At 49.0% G+C, this 22,594-nt stretch overlaps 1 protein-coding gene across 5 annotated transcripts in view; it reads left to right on the top strand.

Moving 5' to 3' along the window:
- The window catches only part of LOC139054287 (uncharacterized), a 358,119-nt gene that overhangs the window by 98,472 nt on the left and 237,053 nt on the right, over positions 1 to 22,594 (top strand). For 2 of the 5 annotated variants that reach the window (XM_070531047.1, XM_070531044.1), the window contains exon 1: positions 3,500 to 3,762. The exons of the other annotated variants lie outside the window; for them this stretch is intronic. The gene's annotated coding sequence lies outside the window, so the exon portion shown is untranslated. Of the gene's footprint in view, positions 1 to 3,499; positions 3,763 to 22,594 lie in introns of those variants that run through there. 5 annotated transcript variants of the gene reach the window in all.

The raw sequence follows: 22,594 nt of genomic DNA, 5'->3' as shown, positions 1-22,594 counted from the left end.
CTGCTGGCGAGGAGGTGGGGCAGGGAGGGTTGGAATGGCGGTCGGCGGCCAAGCGCTGGAGCGAGGGCGAAAACGCCGATTCCATCTGGCCGGCCGTGTACGAACAGCGAGCCGGACGGAGATTCCCGCCCACAGACTATGACCGCTAGTCCTGGGAGGCAGCCGTGCGCCAGGATCTACCCTGCGCTTGCCTGCTCCAGACTGATAAGCAATAAATCAGCAAGACGATGATTTATCGCGGCGCAAAATGAAGGACCCCCTCCCGCAGCAGCGCGGGGAAGTCCCGGGAGCAGTTCGGCGCGAGAGGCCAGTCAGCCGGCAATCGCGAAAAGGATCGGCCGTCATGAGCCGCCAGCCCGGGCTGCTGCTTCTGCCGTCCGCGGCCCGCGCAGACGGGGGGCGAGGGAGACGGTGCGCGGCGACCCGGACCCACGGTTCTAATTGCAGGCGCCGCACAAAGCGACTCATTTGCGACTCGAACCACGTAATTAGTTGGCTGAAAACACGCCTCTCGAGGACGACGCGACACTCTCTTTTTGAGCGCGCTATGATGCGCCGGCGGCGGTCTTTTTCCCCGTCAGGCCTCATTTTGCTCCAAGGGGCACGTTGGCCACAGAGCGGCACGTGGCTTCTCGTGAGCGCTCCAGATGAAGGGTGGAGCACAAAACACATCTGTATGAAAACTATATGTGGTACGCAGTGTTTGCGTAATATAGAAGCCAATTATGCAATGTGTACAGCAAAATACAAGTGAACCTCGATTTTACGAATTTCTCGATTTTACGAAGATGAGCGAAACGAGAACAAGGTGAAAGCGGGAGCCAACGTTTGGACTAGTGGACTTGACTTTTTCAAGGCACCTTGAAAAAGACAAGTCCACTTGTCGAAACGTTGGCTCCCGCTTTCACCTTGTTCTCGTTTTGCTCATTTTCTTGAATTTCCATCTCCCGCCTGCCCCCTGTTTTCCCTCGATTTTACGAAGTCAGAATTCCTCAAATGTTTTTTGGTGGGTTTAATGTATTTACCAATTCAATCTTATGAAGGAAAATTGTCCATCGCTCCCGATTTCACGACACTGCCCCGAAGGAAAGAGGTGAAAAAAAAATATACCACAGGCAGACGAGCAGAGAAACGACGGTCTACGTTTTTATGGCGATTGAAGTGGTGGACGCCGCCAGGAGTGAAACAAAGCAATCGATAATCTTCATGATTGCTTCACGCATGCTGTTCCGGAATGGTCCATGAGGCAGCGAGGTACCATGAGCCAATGGCTCGTGGAACGTAACCCTGCGAAATGCAAACACGTGCCATTTCACCGCAAACGCAACCCCTTTTATTCCCTTACTTAATCTCTGGCATCGCAGTAGAATTAATCAGTTCTTAAAAATAAATGCCTGGGCGTAACCTTGTTCCAAGGCCTAACCTGAAATGCGCGTGTCACAAACATCCTATCACCAGCTAACAGAACTCTCGGTTTTTTTAAAACGGCACTTGTGTCACGCACCACCAAATGTAAAATTTCTTGCGTACAAGTCCCTGGTACGAACAAAACTAGAATATGCACCGCCCATCTGGAGCCCTATCCAAATATATTTGATAACTTCACTATAATCACTACAGAATCAAGCCACTAGATTCATTCGTTCATGTTATTCATACAATACCAGCATATCATTTTTGGAAGCGAAATCCGGTCTAACAACTCTTGCTTGTCGTCGTCTAATCGTCAGTATGTGCTTGCACCATAAGTTTTTTTGCAGCTCACTTCGTATTCCTCCCTACATCAGCCCTCCGGTGCGCATTTCACTCGGCATCGGTCATCCCCTACAAATTGCTCGCCCACGTGCTCATACTACGTTTGCTGCATCATTCTTTCCTCGCTCAGCCATAAAGTGAAATTGGCTTCCACACGGCGTCACTGCAACCACCTGGCCATCTACATTTTTTGATTGTGTAACTGCCATATTTAACCAACAATTCTTTTTTTTTTGTGCATGCGATTACTTAAACCTGTACCCGCCCATTACGTAATACCCCCAAATTGGGGGTCTTTAAGGTAATAAAGTTATGTGATGTGATGTGATGTACCACGGGACGATACCAGCTCTGAGCAGCAGGTCGAACGAACAATCGGCTTCCAGTTCCCGGGAACAGCTCAGCCGGCTTGACGCTTTGCCCCCAGACGTGGACTTCGCGGTCTACGTAAGCGCTAAGGCAAGTGCAGACATGGACGCAACCGAAAAGTTAAGGTAACGAGGACCTTGTGAAGCTTGTTGCCGACGCAAAACAAGTGTCACATGACGGAATTGACGCAAACATAGACTGTGCGCCGACAGCTAGCGAGGTCATGGACGCCGTCGACCTCCTGGGGCGATTTGCTGGATCTCAAGAAAGGGGGGGGGGGGGGGGGGGGCACAGGCGCTCTCGCGAGCTACAAGAGCTGCGTAGGCAAGCAAGAATAACAAACGTTTTCGCTTGAAATACAGTGGTCGTTTAGCCTCGGCGTTCTCATATGTTTCAATTTTACGAAATTGCTTATTTTACGTAAGTTTGACCATTCCTCGTCGACTTCGTAAAATCGGGGTTCGCCTGTATACATGCAAAGAAAGCATCGCTTTCACAAGTATGACAAAGTAAATAGTAATTCATTCTTTATTCGTCAATTCTGTCACTACACATTGCTTTTGACTTTCACTATTTGTATGCATTGCGCATTGCAGTTTTGCCTTTTCTGGTCGCACAGTGCATTTGCATTTTTCGTGTTATGTATTCTGTGCGATTGCCATGCGTGGTGTACAAGTGCAAGAAATTCAGGGACATAGGCAACGACATTCTATTTAGCACGACAGTGTACGTACGTAAGTGCCGTTAGCATCAAAAAAAGGCATCGGGCCGATAGTACCGCGGCCTTTTCGTAGCTTGAAGTACAAGTTAATTGTTCACCATGGTTTTCAATTCTTTTATTAAATGCCACTAAGTTAGAGCAAATTGGTGATTAGAGGAGCTCTTCGAAGAAAATCTCAGTCCTTTTTCAATGCCTGAACATAAGCACACTGTTCTCAGAGCGGTTATTTTGACCACGCTCGCGTGGCTGTCGATTCCGTATAGTGTCGAAAGGAGTGTCGCGACGTCGGCCTCTCACTTAGCCGTTAAGCTCGCCGCGCGAGCAGGGCTCATTCTGAACGGCTCGTATATTACGCTTCTTTGATGATGTATGTGTTTTTTTCTCCTTCCTGTCCTTGCGAGCTCCTATCTTTTTTTTTTTCTTTCCGCCTCCTTTTATTTCTTTTGTATCTGCTAGACGTTCTGACCGAGCCGCTTCCTCTTGCTAGCTGCTCAGTTGGAGCAACCGAATAGGCGGGACCCAAGGGCCCGCCGCGCGGAAACCCGGGCAACACGCACGCGCGCGCGCGCGCGTCGCATACCAGCAACGGGGTGCGCCTAACAAGGCAGGTGCTTCGCGAAGCTTCCCAAAGCGGCCGCTCATCAGGCGGCGCCGGGGATTTGCGCCTAATCTCCGTTGCGCGCAGTTCAGTGCTCGCGGTCCGCAAAAGAGATCGGCCGTCCGCGACCTTCCCGATTGGGCGCTCTCGGTTCCGGCCGCCATCATCGGCGCCTTGTCTGCGAGAGCCCCGAGGCACAGGTTCCGGGGCACGGGGAGAAGTGGCGCACAACTGCAGCAGCGGATAGGTGCGCGCGCTTTGGCGGCACACCTGCGCTTCCTACGCGTGGGCACCGACTTGTTCTCAGCTCCGACGAGTGGTAAGTGAAAGGGTTGCACGGTTAGTTCCAGGTTCCGCCAAACCCGGGGCAATGTTTGGCTGCTAAGTTCAATGTATGAGCAGCGCACGAAGATTCCCCAAAGCAGCTTACGATTTACGTAACGTTGAAAGGTTTGTCATTCTCTCGCTCTTTTTCTTTTTGTTCGATGGAAAATGTGGCATCCTCCTGGAACTTGGACGAAAATGAAACGCGAGGTACACTTTGACCAGTAAGCCACGCCTCATCCCAAGTATGTGCAAGCAGACATAATTACTTTTATGACAAACAAAAAGAAGATTTCGTACGCGTACACGTCCAAATGACTCGTGCCGTGTTTTGGCTTAAAGAGACTACCCCCTTCATGACTTCGTCAGTGCTGGTTTCCTTACCCTGCTTTTCCCAATATTACGAGTCCCAATAGAGCTGCGCATCACTCACGAACTCGTGCGGTGTGCAAGACACAAGGACCTCGTGTCCCTCTCTTGACACAATTCAAAACTCCCGTTCGAGTGCGGCTCGGGCTTGCAGCCGACGTATGGACGGCCTGCGCACTCAGCGCCGATTCGAAACACCAGGTCGGACCCCCATAAAATTCGCATCAGATTTTCCGTCCCGTGGGCCGATTGCGCCGCTGCAGGGACAGCTGTTGCTGTCTCCGTCGCTTTCCAACGCCATTCGCTGCCGCTGCAGCGCGGGCCCGCCTCGCTGACCGTGCCCGCCCGATCGAGCGCACTCTCTCGCTCGGCCTCAGAAGTACAAAGCGTCCTTTCTTTCATCTTTTGCAGGCTCAATGCTCGCTCAGGCGTCCGTCTTTCCCTCGCGGGGCGCGGGACAGCGGAACTCGGTCACGCTCGGGAGAGAGAGAGAGAGAGTAAACGTTTATTGTAACAGAGACGGGAAGCGCGCCGCTCCGAGTGGCGTTTCGAGGCTCATCACGAGAGTGTACGCTTCTTCGCGTTCGAAATCTTTCGTCGCGAGACATTCGATGCCCGACTTCGCCCACAGCCCTTCTCATCATCGGGGGGAAGGGGGGGGGGGCGCTCACGCTGCTCTAAAAAAAAAAAAGAAAAAGAAACACAGCTGGCACAACGTGAGCCAACTGTTCCGGAACGCAAGAGATGGTCTCCTTCGTTACGCTACAGGCGATAAAACGATGACGCTATAACGTCAAGCGCTACAAGTTTCACGCTGACTATTCAGCCATATCAATTACTTGATACGGCTAGTTATGCGTCTACCGCACTTCTCGTGACTGTAATAGGGGTCATGAGCTTCGACCGTAAGGTTGCAATCGCATTAATCACATACTATCCGCTAGGACGGCAGAAAGGCTTTCACCCACTTTTTCGCGTAGAAGGGGAGGAATAGCCAACAACAAAAACAAACGTGGCAGCAAACCAGCAAACAAACTCATTTCCCTCACGGCTTAGCCCATATATTCGTTATATGCTGCAACTTTTTTTCCCTTCCCCCTTCTTTTTCTCTTCTTTTTTTTTGTGTGTGTATGGATCATCGAGGCGCGGGTGAAATAATTGAGCCGGAACCTGGAATTTTTTTTTTTTGCCAATCAAAGCCCATAATTTCCGCATGCGTCATTGCGATGAAGTAATTTGCCTAAATTGAAACGAGCGATCGGTTGTTCAGTGAAATGAGTCGGTGCTTCAAGTAAAATGCGTTAGCTGCCAAGCTTCCTCGCCGCATGATCCTCTTGGTCAATAAGGAAATCCTTCTCGTACGGCAGCAATAACAAAGTCAGGCTCCGTTGATTGATGAAAACGCTGTTCGGCTTGGGAACCTTAGACCGTGCTTCGCCTACGGGGCCATGAATTAAGGGAAGAGAGGGTGCTGGCAAGGCGAGCCTTCGGTGGGCGGCCAATCATGAGGCGCCATATCGAGGCATCCGCTGCACCCCATCTAGCTTTGCCGTCTTGTATGAGAAAAAAGGCGGAAAAAGGATTACGCAGAGGTGAGCAACAATATTCATTACAACTCACGCAGTCCAGCAGGAAAGGTGAATCGCGCCGACAACAGACAGACAACAAGAAAGCTTTGAAAGAGACAAAGAATTGCAGTTGGGCACCCGCCTCCAAACGCGCAAACATACAGACGCACGAACTTTCCAGAAATTAAGCGTAAAACAAAGGACATTTCGTTTTTGATCACCGTCAGGCATTTTGCAAACACCAGGGGCAGCAATAATGAAACAGCTTAAAAGCGCGTAGAGTGAGTGCGGGGAGGCCGCAAAAGCGTGACGCAAAAGCAAAGTGAGCTTGTCCCTCAGGGAATGGCTGTGAACTCTGCAGAGAGCAAACGTGTAGGGAAGGGGACAGGGGTGCAAAAACAACGTGGGGTATTGGTTGAGGAGAAGCAAGAGCAAATAGTTTGTTACCACTTCCTCTTTCAAAGTTTAAATCCAACCCCATTCTCTAATTGAACAAAAACCACGCTGCTGCAGCCCACGTGCGCCGAATGGAGAGAGCTCAGACGGGAAAAGAACCGTTTTTGCCGCGCTGAAAACAAACCGAATGGCGGGAGGCGAGAAAGTAAAGAAGCAACGAGAGCAGCTTCCGGGCCGGTGCCACAGGGCGAACGATCGAAACCCCACACGCAGAAGACAAAAAAAAATATATAAAGAACTCGTTGCGGCGGCAAAAGCAACGCTCTGCCGCTCCGGGGTCGACGTGTGTGCGAGGGCTGCGCGGGTACGAACGCACAGCCGCCACACCTCTCTCAGGGACGAAAGCTCAAAGCTCATTTAACCCGAACTGACATGCTCACTGGGCAGCCTGCGCGCTTCCCGGCACTGTCACAACCGACGTGGGCGCACTGCGCGCCGCGTGGCAGAGCAGCTGGACGAACACGGGGTACTGCGCGCTGTAGCAGGGCACACCGAGCGTCCGCTGCCGTGCTCGTTTTTTTTTTTTTTTTTCAGAGACCTCGCTCGCTCGCGGTAGTCTTTCTGTTTTACTTCAGTACTTCGTCACCGTGTTCTCCGCGCAGTTATTCGATTTTTCCCACCTCCAGACCTTTTTCGGGTGGTAGCTTGAACGGGCGCCAGAGGAGCTCGTAACCCGAAGCCTTGAGGGGCGCAAGCAGTGCGTCCACATTAAGCATATTAAGACGACTCTCACTGCTTCACTCTATACGTGCGGGCACTCCGCTCAACTGAGAGTTTGTAGCCATTACATCGCTTCTCGCACTCGGCCTCTGCCGGCTTGAGGCGCTCGGGGACCTAGGGTGCAAGAGAGGGGGTGCGCGAGGAACGAATGGCCGCACCTCGACGTTGCTGGAACTGCCGAACAGCTTTGTTCAAACAGGGAAGCCGGGGAACAAGCGTGCCGCGATGAAGCAGCCACGGCTTGACGGGCCAGCCGAGCGTGGTTGGACGGCCAGAACACTCGCCGCTGGGGAGGCTTTTCTGCCGAGCTCCGTCGAGCACGCTCGTGCGCCCACGGCCTCACCAAGTGAAGCGGCACTACTTTTCTGGAGGGCTCACACTTTGCTGCCCACTGCAGAGTGAAATTCTCAAGGGGACCGGGCGCCGCCGGAGAAAGCAATTAGCACCAGTGTTGAAGCACGCGCTTAAATTGCGCTCGCGCTGCCTAGCTGTCGGCGACGAACGCTGGGCGGATGAGAACACGCGCGCAGATGCAAAAGCGTGGTGTAGATGCAGGTTTTGCGGTGCGAGCAGAAGCACTGCGGGAACACGACACAGGCGCAAAGCAATTTCAGCTGATAAATCGTTCTGTATATACGGGCATGGCCGGCGTGATTAGCAAAGTGTGTAGGCACTGACGCGTCTATGAGAGATGCCTGCCGTATATATACCTCGGTTTATGGTTGACGTTTTTGTCCAACCCTCTGATTAATTCGGCACGTAGTTTTCCGGGAATTCCTTGAAGCAATTCACATGGTCTGTTAAGCACAGCACGAACAGGTGACCAGTGCTAAACAACTACAGCGTGAAAGTGGTTCCTTCTGTATGCAGAAGTACCGGTATAGCGCATGTGGCATATTACCTGTTTTCTTCGGTGCTTACTTGTCATTTTGCTGACACTCACAAAGGTTCAAAGAAGAATTTACAATCGTCCACTATAAGAACTGAAAGCTTTAGGTCAGTGCTCTGAAAGAACTTCCGCGTTGAAGGTCTTACTCGCGTTATTAAGGTTCCTGCGGTCGACGGGGCCTACCGCTCTATAGTGTACGCGCTTTGTTGTGCTCGTCTCGCTTTCTGTCTATCTGCCCCTTCCGCTGTCTTTCTCTTTTTATCCCTCTTATTCCTTGCCCCCGTGCAGGGTAGCGAACTGAAACTACCTCTGGTTAACCTCCCTGCCTTTCCATGTACTCTCTCTCTCTCTCTCTTGGCTTGAATGCTTATATAAAACAATGAGTATGTTTCAAACGAGACTAGTAAAGCATGGTCGATGTTGTAGGGTCTTGCCCGTCCCATATACAGAGTTTCTCCGAGCGCCGTTCGCAGTTGGCATAGAAGGAATCCTGAATCATTATTTGAATTAGTATTTGAACACAGGACCTGTTGTTCCTGAGACCGGTACGCTACCAACCAGTATATGAATTTGCTTCTTTTATTTCTTTAACGAAATTATTGTGGAAAGTAAAGGGTGTGCACAAGAAAGCCCATCACAAAAGCAAGCTGGTGGCAGAGTTATCCGCAATTACAATGAAAAAAAAAGCTGTGACGTGAACAAAGCTACGCCAGACAGTGTCACAGCTCATCCTGCAGCAACGATTTTTTCTTTTTCTTTTTTGTAAATGCATACTTAGGACAAAAAAGGCTAAAAGTGTAAACACTAAGGTCGCCAGTCAACTCCAGTCGCCAGTCAACTAGATGAAAGAAGCCCATCAGGTGGAGGATGCATATGATTATAGTGAATTAAATGTAGCATTGAGGAAACGATTATTTGGACTGGAACGGTCGCACAATATACATTTTAATGCTATTAGCCCTCTTTGGGAACTTACCCCAGTTTCCGGTATGCCTCTCATTATGTCCGCGATTAACCCATTTCCCACCAACTTGGGTGGCTTTGCTAGGCTTCTTTGCTACGCTCTGGGCCACTTTGCTAATGGAACCGGGTTCAAAACCAACCGTCGGACCAACTTGGGTCACTGGGCATGTGTTAGCGGGTATGTTCCGTTTTTCATGACTATTGTTATATATAACATATCATTAACAATTACGCACGAACTATAACGCAGTTGATATTTACGTTCAAGTCACCAAGTACCTCTAAAAGATGGATGCGCCACCAGTTTTTTAAAATTTTATTTTTTTATTATTTTAGTAGCTTTGCATTGCCACAAAGTAAAAATGTGTCGGACCGGACATTATATCAGGGAAGGTAATAGTGCCAGATAGCCTGAGAAGCGAGATTCCCATGCCTCTTAAGTTATCGCCATCATATGTTGAACCAAATGAAGAAATTCGAAAGTTATTGTTATAATTATGCCTCACCAAGTCTCCACTAGTGTAAGTGCCCATATACCATACAAGTGACCGCTCAGTTCTAGGTTGCGTCCTTCTGTGTTCATTCTCCGTCTTTGTCACGTTCATAATTGCCCTGATTTATCGAAACACTCACTGCAAGCATCAAATATTCGCGTCTTATCCATGGCAAACGTTCTTTTTTTCTGCGCATCGTTTATAGCCCACCTCTTATCTACAGCGGAGAGAGGAGCTATTGTGTTGTATAGCAGCTCGCACATTCGTTGACTCATGCATGTCCTACTTATTGCGCAGTTGCCTAAGGTCTAAGAGCGAAAACGGTACATAAAACGTCGCGTTGGGCGTATACGTATGAAGAGCGGGCGTCGCATTTATATTTCAGGGAAACCTGCGCGCCACTGGTCAGTGTAGACGGATGATTTCAATATCTACCCGCAAGCACATATACATTAGGGCCGACTTGGAAGCACACACATTACAGCTCTTTTTTTTATGAAGGTTACTACAGCGCGAGAGCGCTATGGAGACGTAGATCTCGAAGCACAGTTCTGCAGTTTGAGAAATTAATGGAGAGCAAAGAGATCGCTGAGTGTTTCACCCGTTGTGGACGGGCAGTGAGATTAATGGTGGTTCCGTGTTGAATGCCCCCATTGGTTCGCGTTTTGAAAGGGTTCCTACGCGAAATGGCATGCTTACCAACTGAGCAGAATTTACCCAGACGTCGTGGACAGAGGCTGTAGAGAGAACACATTCGCAGGTACGAAGCGCTCCTTCTGACTTTCGGAGCGGATGCGGAGAACGATGTTTACCCTTTCATCAGACGCAAGCGCGTGCTTAACGTTCGCAAACGTATACGCGACCTCACTCTGGCCATCATTGGCCACATTTCACCAGCTCGTTTAAGAGCTTACATGGAATCGCAGTCGGATTGCCACAAACTCGCAAGTTCGTCTGAAATCCTGCAGAAAACACGCAATACTTTTTTTAGTGCAATAGCACTATATAGCCTACCAACCTGGATTTCGCCTCTGTCTGTGTGAAGCCTTTTCATACGCGCGTTTCGCGACCACGCCTCTTCTTTTAACACATACACACGCGCGCGTATGTGTGAAATCGATATGTAAAGTGAATCGCGATAGTCGTCGGAAATGTCTAAAGAACAGATTCCTCGCGGCAAGCACAGTGAACAACAACGAGCTCGACGACAGAGGTGCAGGGAGAGCCAACCGACGAAGATGTAGCCAAGCGACTGCGACTGCAGCAACAAAAAAGACAATTCATGGAGTTTAAACGTGCCGACGAAACTGCCAGAGAAGGACAGAAACGATTGAAGAACGAGAATTGCACAAGTGTTCCAAGCGGGTTGCCGAAACGCATGAACAGCGACAAGCCCGACTAGCTGCGCACGTTCCACGCCAGCATCGCAAGGCCGAGGACCGTCTGTCCTTGGACACGTTTATGGCGGTCATCTTCAAGCGGTGCTTCATCAAAAAGTTATTTGGTTTTCCGTGTTCTGTGTGTGACAGACTGTCGCACACGAAGGACTTGGACTGCGTCACGGCCCCCATGTACGCTACCGTGGCTTTGGCCTTTCACGACGTTGAAGAATTCTCTTCGTTTAAGGTGTGTAGAACTTGTAAGTCTTCGTTCGCCCAAACTGAAGTGTACTCTGTGAACTACGTATATAAATATCCGCTCAAGCCTGCCTACCCCCCTCCGCTCAACTGAATGGCGGAGCACATGATTTCCCATTGCATACCCTGTATGCAAGTGCGAAGACTGCTCTACAACACTGGGCAGTACGGCGTGAAACCACAAAACGGTCTTTGTGCAAGGCTGCAATCCTCCTCCTCTTGTGTCCACCGAGTAACCCTGTATGCATGACTATACGTATCTCGTGTACAACGAAACAACCGTTTAACAATGACATCGCGACTGCAAATAATTTAATTATCAAGCCGTCAAACAACGGCCTAGCAACGCCTAACTTGGGGAAAGAAAATAACTGATTAGGTCCAAAAAAATGGGCTTTCGCACAATATTCCGTGGTTGGCGCAGCCAAACCGTCTGTAATTTTTTTCCTTCCTCTCACCCTTTCGCCATCGTACATAGGAGTGTAGTGAGAAAACAAAGAAAAAACAAAAATAACAAAAAATAACAACAGTCTCATGTACTTGTCTAAGTAAGGACATGTTAACGGGCAAAAAGTGGCAAAGAACGCCGCAGGGCATCAGGGGCTTTTTCACGCGTGTTTCTTTGCATGTGTCTGTTGCGGCCTCTGTGGATCGCGCACTGTAGTTTGCATCCTCAGAAGCCGAGCATTCTACCGGAGAAACATGGACGACTGCTTTAATACGAGCAGATTTTTTTTTTCCTCGCTTCCTTTCATCGTTATTCTACATCATGCTCTCACCACAATGTTGTTATTATTTTTTTCATATACGTAAACCCCCTTGTTTTTCTTCCCCTACTTTATTACATCGTTCCGTGCACCCTAGAAGTCTGACGAAACATCTAGGTCGTTGCGATGAAGGCGGTGGCATTGTTCAGAAATTATCGACAAATTCGAAGCATTTACATTTGCTGGCAACGACCCACTATTTGCAGCAGGGGCTTAGTCGGTTGACGTTGAATACAAGCGTTATTTGCGGAGCAGCGCTAAGACATACGTTCACTTGACATTTCACGTCTCATGAGATGCTTTCTGCAACTCATCATCACAAAAGCGGACTTTTCTTTTGAGTCTTTATTCGCTTAAACGCTGGAAACCTGACTTGGTTCTTGAGGGCTGTGGCGAGACTGGAGAACAGAACTTTAGTTTCCTGAATGCGTTTCCTTTGATGGCAGTCACATGTAAAATCATTACAGCGTTTGTCATGTATGAACGACGAAGCGTACATGCTTCACTGTACCGGTCAGTCTGCGGTGTTGGATACGCCTCAGATGAATAAGCCACTGAAGTCTTGAAGAAGCCTCTGGCCTGTACTAGGAATATGCAAAAATTAACAATAAACATGAATTAGGAATAAAAGAAACAAACGAGTGAAAAGGCGTTTGGCCGAACGGTTGTTACATTCATACTGAAGACCCCCTCGACTTTGCTTTAGCAACATTACAGACGTCCTGCGCACTTCAGGGCGAGGTGGACACAACCTCATGTTTCTAAGGCTGGGAACAGGCAAGGACTACTAAATACCGCAAGTACTTCGATAGTTCTCCCTACGTTTCGTTTCTTGGTGGCAACTGTAGCAGCCTGCTATTTCTTTTTGTGTCATTTACGCTGCCACGTTATAATTACTTCAAGTATACACTCATTTGTATTTACTCTCCGGAAATAAAGATAATCTGGAAGGAATTTATCAGAATTCACTTTTTTCTCGGGTTGTTTGAGTGTATAAACTTCAAGAAATGCGCGAAAGTTTCGACTTTTGTGAATAAAATAGACTACAATAAGCTTAATTGCGACACTGCCCCAGTGTAGGGTAGCAAACCGGATACTGCCTTTCCTGTCCTTGCTCGCCATGCACTCGCTGCACTCGCCATGTCCTGAAAGGCTTATTCCGGTGGGAGACGTCCAAATAATAAAACCCTCTGGTGAATAACGATTGCGCGGTAGTATTAAATGAATAATTTCTGCAAGTATTCTCATCTGTATACCAATGCACCGGTTGCCGTATCTTCGGTCGAATAAATTTCCTGCTCTGAATCTCCTTGCTTTTAAGAGTTTTGGTATGCGAGAAGTATTCGATCCACAACTGAAATATAGCCTCTTGAGGTGCAGGTTATCAACCTAAAATTCTTAAATGGCAATAAATATTGTTCGGTTATGTTGCTGTACATTATCACACAGAACGCAGTTCCACCGCTTTGCGAGTGGAAAAAAAAAAGAGAAGATAATACCTATTTGTGAATCTGGTGATGCATACAGCCGTTAATATTAGAGGACAATATCACTTAACTCTGTACAATGCAGTATAATCGAAGACATCTAGTACATACGACTCCGTAACTTCCTTGATATTAATAATTTTTTATTCTTCTTCCGCAAGGCTTCCCAGGTTCTTTTCCTTTAACATTTAGCTCCACCTTCAGTAGAGTTTCAGATGCCCTAAAATCTGTAGGCACGTCTTTCTGCACGTCATTTAAAAGCGCAGTGCGAGGCAGCTGAACATTGCGACGCCGCACAGAGAGACAGAGCGCTACACAAGGCATCAACTTGTGTAGCACCAGCGTATGATGACGCGCGCCTATTTTGCCAGTTAGCACGAGGTCGCGGGATCGAATCCCGGCCACGGCGGCCGCATTTCGATGGGGGCGAAATGCAAAAACACCCGTGTGCTTAGATTTAGGTGCACGTTAAAGAACCCCAGGTGGTCGAAATTTCCGGAGTCCTCCACTACGGCGTGCCTCATAATCAGAAAGTGGTTTTGGCACGTAAAACCCCAAATATTATTATTATTTTGCCAGTTAAGCTGGCAGGCCGCGACACCTCCTTCCTAAATGGCCAATGTCATCGCGGGAACAACATCAACAACAGTGCCTCAAAGCTGAAGTGCCTGTCCCAGATTTATGCGCACCGCAACGACTGCAAGACACATCCAGAAACAGCAATCAACATCACCGTGGCTCCTTCGCGCCGCAAATAGTGTCGACACGGCGAGACACAACCTTTATAGCGGTGTCGGAGAACGCGCAGAACTCTGACCTGTTTATCCCTTATTTCTTGGCCGCCTCATTGGCCCGCTACACCGACATGCGAAGGAAGCTGTTGATATTTTATAATTATACCGAGGCTATACAGGAAACCATGGCTGTAACAACTGCAGAGTGGGATTGCTCTCCAGCACACCGCGCTGCGCCCGGAAAGACCTGTTTCTTAAGGCCGACGCTCCATCTTAATGTCGACGAGACGACGCAATGAAGCCGGCAAGCACACGTACAATACTTTCAGGGCTCAAATCAGAGATGCCTTGGTGGCTCCGTGTTACTTTGCAATTGAAACACTGCTTTCGGGGCAGGTCTAGAGCATGTATCGTTTCAGAGAGAGGCGAAAGAAAGGAGAAAGGCAGGGAGGCCGACCAGAACAGAAAATCAGGTTTGCTACCCAACACTGCAGGCGAACGGCGAGCGAGGTAGAAAGTGAAAAAAGAATATGTGTGTGTGTGTGTGTGTGTGTGTGTGTGTGTGTGTGTGTGTGTGTGTGTGTGTGCGTGCGTGCGTGCGTGCGCGTGCGCGTGCGCGTGCGTGTGTGTGTGTGTGTGTGTGTGTGTGTGTGTGTGTGTGTGTGTGTGTGTGTGTGTGTGTGTGTGTGTCAAGGAAAAATTATGTAGGTCCGGTGCACTCGTAGTTGAAGAAACGAAGGCGCACGCTTACGAAAATGGAATTTTTATTGTTTTAGCGTTTCACCCGTGGCACGGCTTTCGTCAGAATAAAACACACGCACACACACACACACCGCATATATATATATATATATATATATATATATATATATATATATATATATATATATACATATATATATATATATATATATATATATATATAATGAGAAGCCAACAAACACTGACACCAAGTACAACATAGGGGAAATTGCATGTGCTTAATAAATGAAATAAAGTAATGATAAATTAATGGAAATTAAAGTGGATGAAAAAACAACTTTGCCGCAGGTGGGAACCGCTCGTTTATTCCATAACGAGGGTCTCGAATCCGGCAACATTGATGCCTTCAGGTAGCATATGTGGGTTTATTGACCAGTTGCCTTCACCCGAAAAGATCACGTTCTCGTGACGCCTGCGGCAAAAAAGACGTTCCACGTCCGCCGCCAAGGTCTGTGAGTGGGGGCGCTGGCTAACACTCCCAGGGTTCTACTAGTACACATAAATACCCAAGAAAGTGGATGGGGAAACGCCGCCGCGGTAGCTCAATTGGTAGAGCATCGCACGCGACATGCGAAGGTTGTGGGTTCGGTTCCCACCTGCGGCAAGTTGTTTTTTCATCCACTTTAATTTCCATTAATTTATCATTACTTTATTTCATTTATTAAGCACATGCAATTTCCCCTATGTTGTACTTGGTGTCAGTGTTTGTTGGCTTCTCATTATATGACCAATAATTATCGGGTCCCTCGGTTAACCCCTTTCTTCTCGTTTATATATATATATATATATATATATATATATATATATATATATATATAATCGAATGCAGACGTCGTCGGCGTTATATTGGCTCAGATGTACTCAGACTATCTTGTACAGATTATTAAAGGCATCGAGAAAATCAGCCATGACTACATTGAAAAACATGGGGTCGAAATACTAACTTGGCAGCACGCCTCTCGTCATCGCCATTGAATCCCTTGAGGACCTTTCCCTTTTTCCTCTCTTCATCTGTTTTCACCGGTTGCACTGACTTGATGCGTATACCATGAAGTCAGGGCATGAAGTCAGGAATGCGCTTGCTTTTGTTCGGCTAACATAGTGGCTTGGGTATCGAAGGGCTATTCCAACATGTAGGACAGCTTTCGACAACGCTTGAGTGTCCGAATACTATGGCTGTTTCAACACTGGCCATGTTTGTGGAGGTTTTCGAAGCGCACAATTTTGTGCCCCAAAGCCAAGTAATTCTTCATCTCATTTCCTTATGGAGTAAACAGGACACCTTGTCCATCTTGCTCACACGTTACTCAGTGATTACCCGGTGCATACTTAAGCGAGCTAGCTTGATACCCTTGTGCAATGTTTCTAGAACTATGATTGCTGTCAGGTAACACTCTGTACTTCGGATCCCACTCATATCTATATTTCCGTGTCATTGCCTTTTTAAGCTGCGCACAGTTGTCGAAATGGAAGATGTGTGTTCCTTAAAGCGAAAGCCTTCGGTGTATATGTTGGCGGTGTCCTTGGCTGTGACCTTGATGAAACTGCGCTGTGACGGATAATGGCCGACCCCGCAAAGAGTGAAAACAGGTCGACAAATGCTCGGGTTGACGTCACGTTTCTCGGGGAGGTTCCTGTAAGCAAAGTAAATTAGTGGCTTTGAAAATAAAATTCGGAACATTCCTGTCTGGGTGGGAATCGAGCCCAGGCTTCCGGGGTGGGAGTCGAGCACGCTTCCCTAAAGCCACGGCTGTCCCACTGTTCTGGCTTAGTAAAGGTGTGCCTAGTGCGTGCGTGATCTCACACGTCACAGAGACGTGCTCGTGGCACTGCTCGCGTGTTCGTCGTCATCTTCTACCACAGCTGACTCGGATGCCGCTCATCATGCCAGCGCTCCAATACTGCCCCCCTCCCTTTGCGAATGCACTAGCCGACTACCAGTAGGTGCGGCAATTTCGGTGAGTTCAGTCGTGTGCTCCGATGGACGAACCTTCGACGGAGATGGTACAAAAGAAAATTAATCTAGTGTGGCACATTTGTAAAACGTGAAGGCAAAAGCGTGATTGCACACTTGGCACACAGTTGTCACAATTATTTATAAACGTATCTTGATCGTGACAAAGTGTGCCAAGAGTGCAATCAGGCTTTCGCCTGAACGTTTTACAAACGTGTAACACTCGCTTGATTTTTTTAACCACTTCCCTTCGTAACATACTTATAAATAAGGCTGGTTTTAATTCCCTTCAATGCTCCAACTCTGCATCAGCGGATTGTTTCGACGATAAATCTATGGTAACGTCACCTCTGCAGATAATACTCGACCGTAGCCTCTGGAAAGTACTCCGTCATAATATTCGTCATGGCCTTAAACAGTAGAGCGCTCAGCCTCGAAAATTAGTGGAGCCCCCCGGTCACATAGAAGCTCGCAGTTTCGCCGCGGTGACTGCGAACATTTGTACCGTACTTCCGCGATTCGTTGACAAGCCACCTGAAATAAATAGGCTCCATCGTTTTAAGAGTTTGTTTCACTGCACCAATGAGGTGTCGGTGGTGAAGTCATATCAAAAGCCTTTAATGTGTTAGTGCTCTTTTCGTTTTATTGTTGCGTAGACTATATACGCAGACTCAGCCAGATCGGAAAGCGCCCAACCGATTGTGCCCCCAGACCGGACTCGGACTGCTCGGTCTCCTCCGTCTTGTACTCGTGTGGGTCTGCTTGGGCCAAAGTAACATTATTAATTGCATAGGCCTTTCAATGTACTTATATGCATCCAGAAATAACTGGTTCAATGAAGCGATTGTAATTCGCAGTGCTCCATGCGAAAAATTTAAAGGCATGTGCTTTCTTTGAAAGAAGAAAAAAAAACTGCTCCGTGCTATATCCTATGTGCTGCTTAGGCGGGGCCCATGTGTCGCCGCTAACGTTAACCAAGGTGTTTAAAGAAAAAAAAAATGACAAAAAAGAAACACAGTGCAAGATACGATTATAAGACCTACGTTGCTCGATCGTCAGAAGTCTGACTGCAGAACACCTAATGTCTTATAATCGCATTTTACACCATATTTTTAAATCTTCTTTTTTTTTCTTTTAACAGCTTGGCTAACGTTAGCTGAGACACCCTATATAACGCGTCGTGGTGAGCCACAGGGAGACTGTGCAGGGAGACATCCACGCTATGGAACGAAAACGCAGAAAAAAAGTGACAAAAGGCAATTCCAACGTCTTAAAGTAGTTTTTCATGTATTTGATGATTATCAACAACATCATCATTATCAAAGGTTATGCCTGTTATACTGTCTCACATACGCTTATTTCGTATAGACAGCAACTGCGGCAAAATAGAGCGCAGCCAACGTCCGTATTTTAGCTGTTCACGGAGACTTGACGCTGGAATATCAATCTCCACTTACAGCTTGCTGAAATGCGGCCTCGAGACAAAAACGCTCCTCTTTCTGGAACAGCTGCTTGATTCGAGCAAAGGCGATGGGCCTTCCTCACAGGCGTTCTTTCATTGTTTCTTTCCCGCCACTGGCAAAGCTTTTATTTTTTTGTGCGTCGGTGCATCGCTAGAGCAGCGCCAATTGTTGCTTTCTGCCGAGGCATATGCACTTTCTGCAGCAACAGAAATCGAAAGCGAAGTATGAGCAAACGAAGAGCACGAAAAAGCTCCCAGAAGTGCCACACTACCGGCCCGGAAATTCCAGCGTTGCTTCGAGACATCGCTCCAGTCGCATTTCTCGTTCGCCTTATGACACTCCCGAGCTGTCTTGGAAAGGCAGCCAGAGAAAAGAGACGCACAAAAACAAAAAGTGGGGCGCCGTAAAGAGGGGCAAAGGTGTCGCGTAAAAAACCCCCACAGTCAAGTGACAAAAAAAGTAAGGGGGCGTTCCGACTGGGAGTGGTAAAGGGGCGAGAGGGGTTAGGGGCCCTAGGAGCGCGAACACAAGGCACCACATTTATCGTGAGACAAATGAGATTGTTGCTCGGCAGAATTCTCATTTCCGACTCAAAAAGGCCCAAATTGGCCACTCTTCCCTCGTGGAACGGGCTAGCTGTAAAGAAGGGGCGGTCTGCCCGGCTTCGATTCGGGGCTCTTTTTCGTCTCTCCCTCGCGAAAGCCGCCTTTCTTCCTTTTCTATTCTCGGCGCCAGCGCTCACCTTTGGCACCCATCGGCCCGACGCCTGCTTAGCGCCCTTGTTCGCGCCCCAGGAGCTCTCCATCTCCGAGCGCGTTTCCTTTCTCTTTGGCCGCCTTGCTCTTGCGAACACTTCCTCCGCTCCCCGTAGCATCTGGAGAGAGCGCTGGGAGCCAGCCTCTCAGAAATGATACAGCCCGGCGCGGCCGAATCTGTGCGCGAAGACGCTCCGCGCCCGCCGGCTGCTGAGGCGGCGCCATTCATCGCGGCCCCATATCGCGCGCGCTTGTTGAACCCGCGGGCCGTCGGCCACTTTCGCCGAGGACGCGCCGTCGGCCGCTTGAAACAGAGCCCGAGCGGGCGGTTCACGCGCGCCTCCGGTCATTTATTCTCTCGGCGCCTCCGAGTGAGCGAAAGTGTTCCATTGTAGAAAGGAGCGGCGCGCAATCGTGCCCGATCACGCCAACTGGGATTACTTGGCCGTTCCAGTTTTCAAACAAAAGGAGCTTCAGCAGCGGACCTGCCCGCCTGTCTGTGTGCGTGGAGGGGTCGGCCTCTCCTCCCTCCTACGCACGGCAGTGTGTGGCGTGAGTCGAGGTCGACCCGAGAACGCAGCGCGCGCGTTTCGTAAAAAAAAAAGTTGACGCGGTCGTTAGAACCTTTGCACGCTATACAGGGACGCTCCGCTTCCCCGCCTGTTTGCCACCGCTGGCTCACACCACGTAAAGGCCCCTTTGTCTTCACTTGGTGCGTTGCCGGTGCTGGAAATGAGTGCCGAAGAGACGCTGAAACACTCGTGAGATCACTCAGCGTACTGCGCTGTGCGTGAAACACAGGTCACGAGGAAGGGAGAGCCTTCTCAGGTGCGATGCCTCTCTCGATGTCACCGTTTAGAAAGCAGCGGCAACAACCACCCCACGCCAAAAGTGCCGGCAAGCAAATCAAGCTAGGCACCGCGCGCACACGACAACCGAAAGCGTAGAGAAAGCCGCAGATAAGCACTACACGCGGAGACGCGTTTTCCATACGACTCGTGGAGACACGTAGAGTAGAAGAGTGCGCAAATGTTAGCTCCGCTTGCACTCAGGCTTCCTAGGGACGCGGATCAAACGGGACGGAGATGGGCTTGGCTGCTGCCTAAAGAAATAGTATACGCCGAGGGATTGCACATGCACAGCTGCCTGCGTACACCTAAAACTTAGTTTTGCCTATCCTAAACAAACTTTCATACTACGTTGTACTCGCCTTTCTCTCTCTCTCGATTAACGTTTTTTGTCGCTTCCATCCTCTTTCAAGAAACGACTAGTGTTCAGAGCCGCATTGGTAGGTCCTAAGCCGTGGACATAACAAACCCGTTTATATTTACAGAGCGGCCGTGAGGGCGCAGCTCGACAGGCGCACAGTGCCTGTCGAGCCGTGCTGTAACAGGAACGGCGAGAAAAAGGAATGAAAGGCGCAGAATTTAGCCCAGGACTTTCCAGCTGAAAATACTCCGAAGGAAGATGGATTCCGCGACTCAATTTCTTCGCTCGAGCGCGTCGGCGCATCGGTCCGATGCCTGGAGCCAAACAAAACAAACACCCCTCGCGAAGGTTACCAAAGTACGGCCAGAACGGGAAACGAAGACAGCGACAAAGCGGCTGCCTCTATGTTATGTTACACATGTGCTATATGTCCCTGCGTCGAGACGAACGGGGAAGGGAAACACAAACAGACGTCCTTTCTGAGCTCCTGGAGCGTGCTTCTTGTCGAACGAAACTGCCTCTTATGTTTCTCTCGAGTTACGCTTGCCTTAACGACTGTACGCTCTTCTTCATCCTCGAAAATTATTACACAGATAAATGCACCAATAAACAAAGGCACAGGCTCTTATACTTGGTGCCCACTTGTAAGGTCTTAGATTGCTCATTATTGAACGAACGCCGACTGCAGGAACAAAGCACCAAATCTAAAGTGCCTGTCGCTGAAAAATTCCATAAAATTCACGAGGAATCCGAAGTTCACGACGACTGGAAGGCCGAACTCGTCTTGAAGCTCCTGAGCGATTGCGAAACTTTCTTCTCTATCTTTGTTACGCTCTTGCCACTCTCGGTCTTCTTCCGCCTATTGTCCGGATGAAGACTGACGCTCGCCGAGAATCTCGACGAAAGAGCAGCAGCAAACGTGGCCGGCGCAGCAGAGGGCCAAAAGGGAAAAAGAACAAGGCAGTGAACGGCGAGGAGGCGCAGCGCAGAGCCTGGACGAAGGTTGACAGAGGAAAAGGCTGACCCGCTTTCAGGAATTTGATATATCTCCCGGGAGAAACGACAAGCCGTAACGGCGCCTTTCGCTCGTGTCGCGAACTAAAACATGCCCGGAATTTCAGGGGGACGAAAACTGTCACATCGAGTTTAAGCGTCCTCGCGAAAGTCGAAGGAGGACTTAAGTTCTTGCGCATTTTCCGCCGTGCCCGTTTTCCCACGCCCTGCGTGATTCAGTTTCGGCCGCGCCACCCGTGCGCGCATGTTCGCGCGGTTGCCCGGCTGCTCGGTGACGGCTGTCGTGGAATACCGGGGATTGAAGACGCGGCGGCGGCCCGCTGTTTGTGGGCTCCCTTCTTCCTTCGCTTTTTCCTTTGGGGGGCCCCCTGGAGATGTGTTTATTAGGTTCGCTCGTAATGAAAGTCTGCCTCCTCGCCGGCTCTGTTGAAGCGCTCCGTTTCACGTGCGAGCTTCGGAAGTGTGGCTGTCAAGACGCGATGATATTCCACACGAAGTGGCACGCTTGAGCCGTGAATTGTCACTGCCTCCTCGAATATTCCTTTGCTAGAAGCGATTTTCGCCTTGCTGAGTCTAGTGGGAACATCGTTGGCACCGTGTAGGAGGTTCATTTGAAACCGCACTCCGACTCCTTATATTCGCCGCCTCGGCTGCATGCAGAAGTGGGGTTGCGGTGAGGATCAGCGAAAAAAAAAAAAAAAAGCTGGCGATCTTTATTGTGCATTTGGTGTCTTCTTTTCCCTTCTTTCTTCTCTGTCTATTTCTTTCTCCCACAGAATAAAAGGCGATATCCATTCCGAGCCTTCATAGCGCTTTCACACGCCAGCGTCTTCGTTCCGTGTCACGAGGCCGTGGTCCTCTTTCTGACAGCTGGCGTTACCGCCTTGAATAACCGTGTGAAAATAAGATTTATAAAGCCGCGACGCCATGTGAGGGAGACGCTGTTGTTAGCCTCACCAAGTTGTACTTTCCGCAGTTGCTCTTGTCCGTGCTTACGGGCTCCATTAAATTGATGCTCATTTCGAACGCACCCAACACATTTTCTGAAATACAGAGAGAGACCGTCTTTATTGGATGTTAGAGATGCTTGTCTGGCCACGTATGCCCAGCATGCTCCCGATGACGAGGGTGACAATGAAACGACACATTCGTGCCTATACTACACACGCACACAATTAACATGCACAGACAACGTGTGAGTTTGCTCGTTCTCTGAAATAGTTTTCGAACATGGCGTTTGAGCCTTCTGTGGTTAGATCACGCCATGGTGAGCAGATTGTTGCTGTTTTATGAGCAGTATAAAGCCTGCAATCTTCTTTCCATAACTTGGACATTCTCCGAATTCCCCCGCCGTTTAGCGTAAGTTGGATATATAGTTAAATCATACGTTAACGCATTCAGAGCATTGAAAAAACAAAACACTTCAAGTGAAGCGTGTTCCCCGCTTGAAAGCGGTCGTAGGAAGTTTTGAGGAAGTTCTAACGGGTGGTAATGAAAGGGGCAGGAAGACTTATTATTGCAAGGGAAGTCATTTTCCATCAACGAAGACACATCGCATCCCATGTGCTATAAATGACGGACGAAGG

This window comes from Dermacentor albipictus, chromosome 1 (assembly GCF_038994185.2).
Source record: "Dermacentor albipictus isolate Rhodes 1998 colony chromosome 1, USDA_Dalb.pri_finalv2, whole genome shotgun sequence".
In the NCBI taxonomy this organism is placed as follows: Eukaryota; Metazoa; Arthropoda; class Arachnida; order Ixodida; family Ixodidae; genus Dermacentor; species Dermacentor albipictus.
The sequence above is the reverse complement of the archived record's forward strand: the minus strand, read 5'-3'. Positions and strand labels throughout refer to the sequence as shown.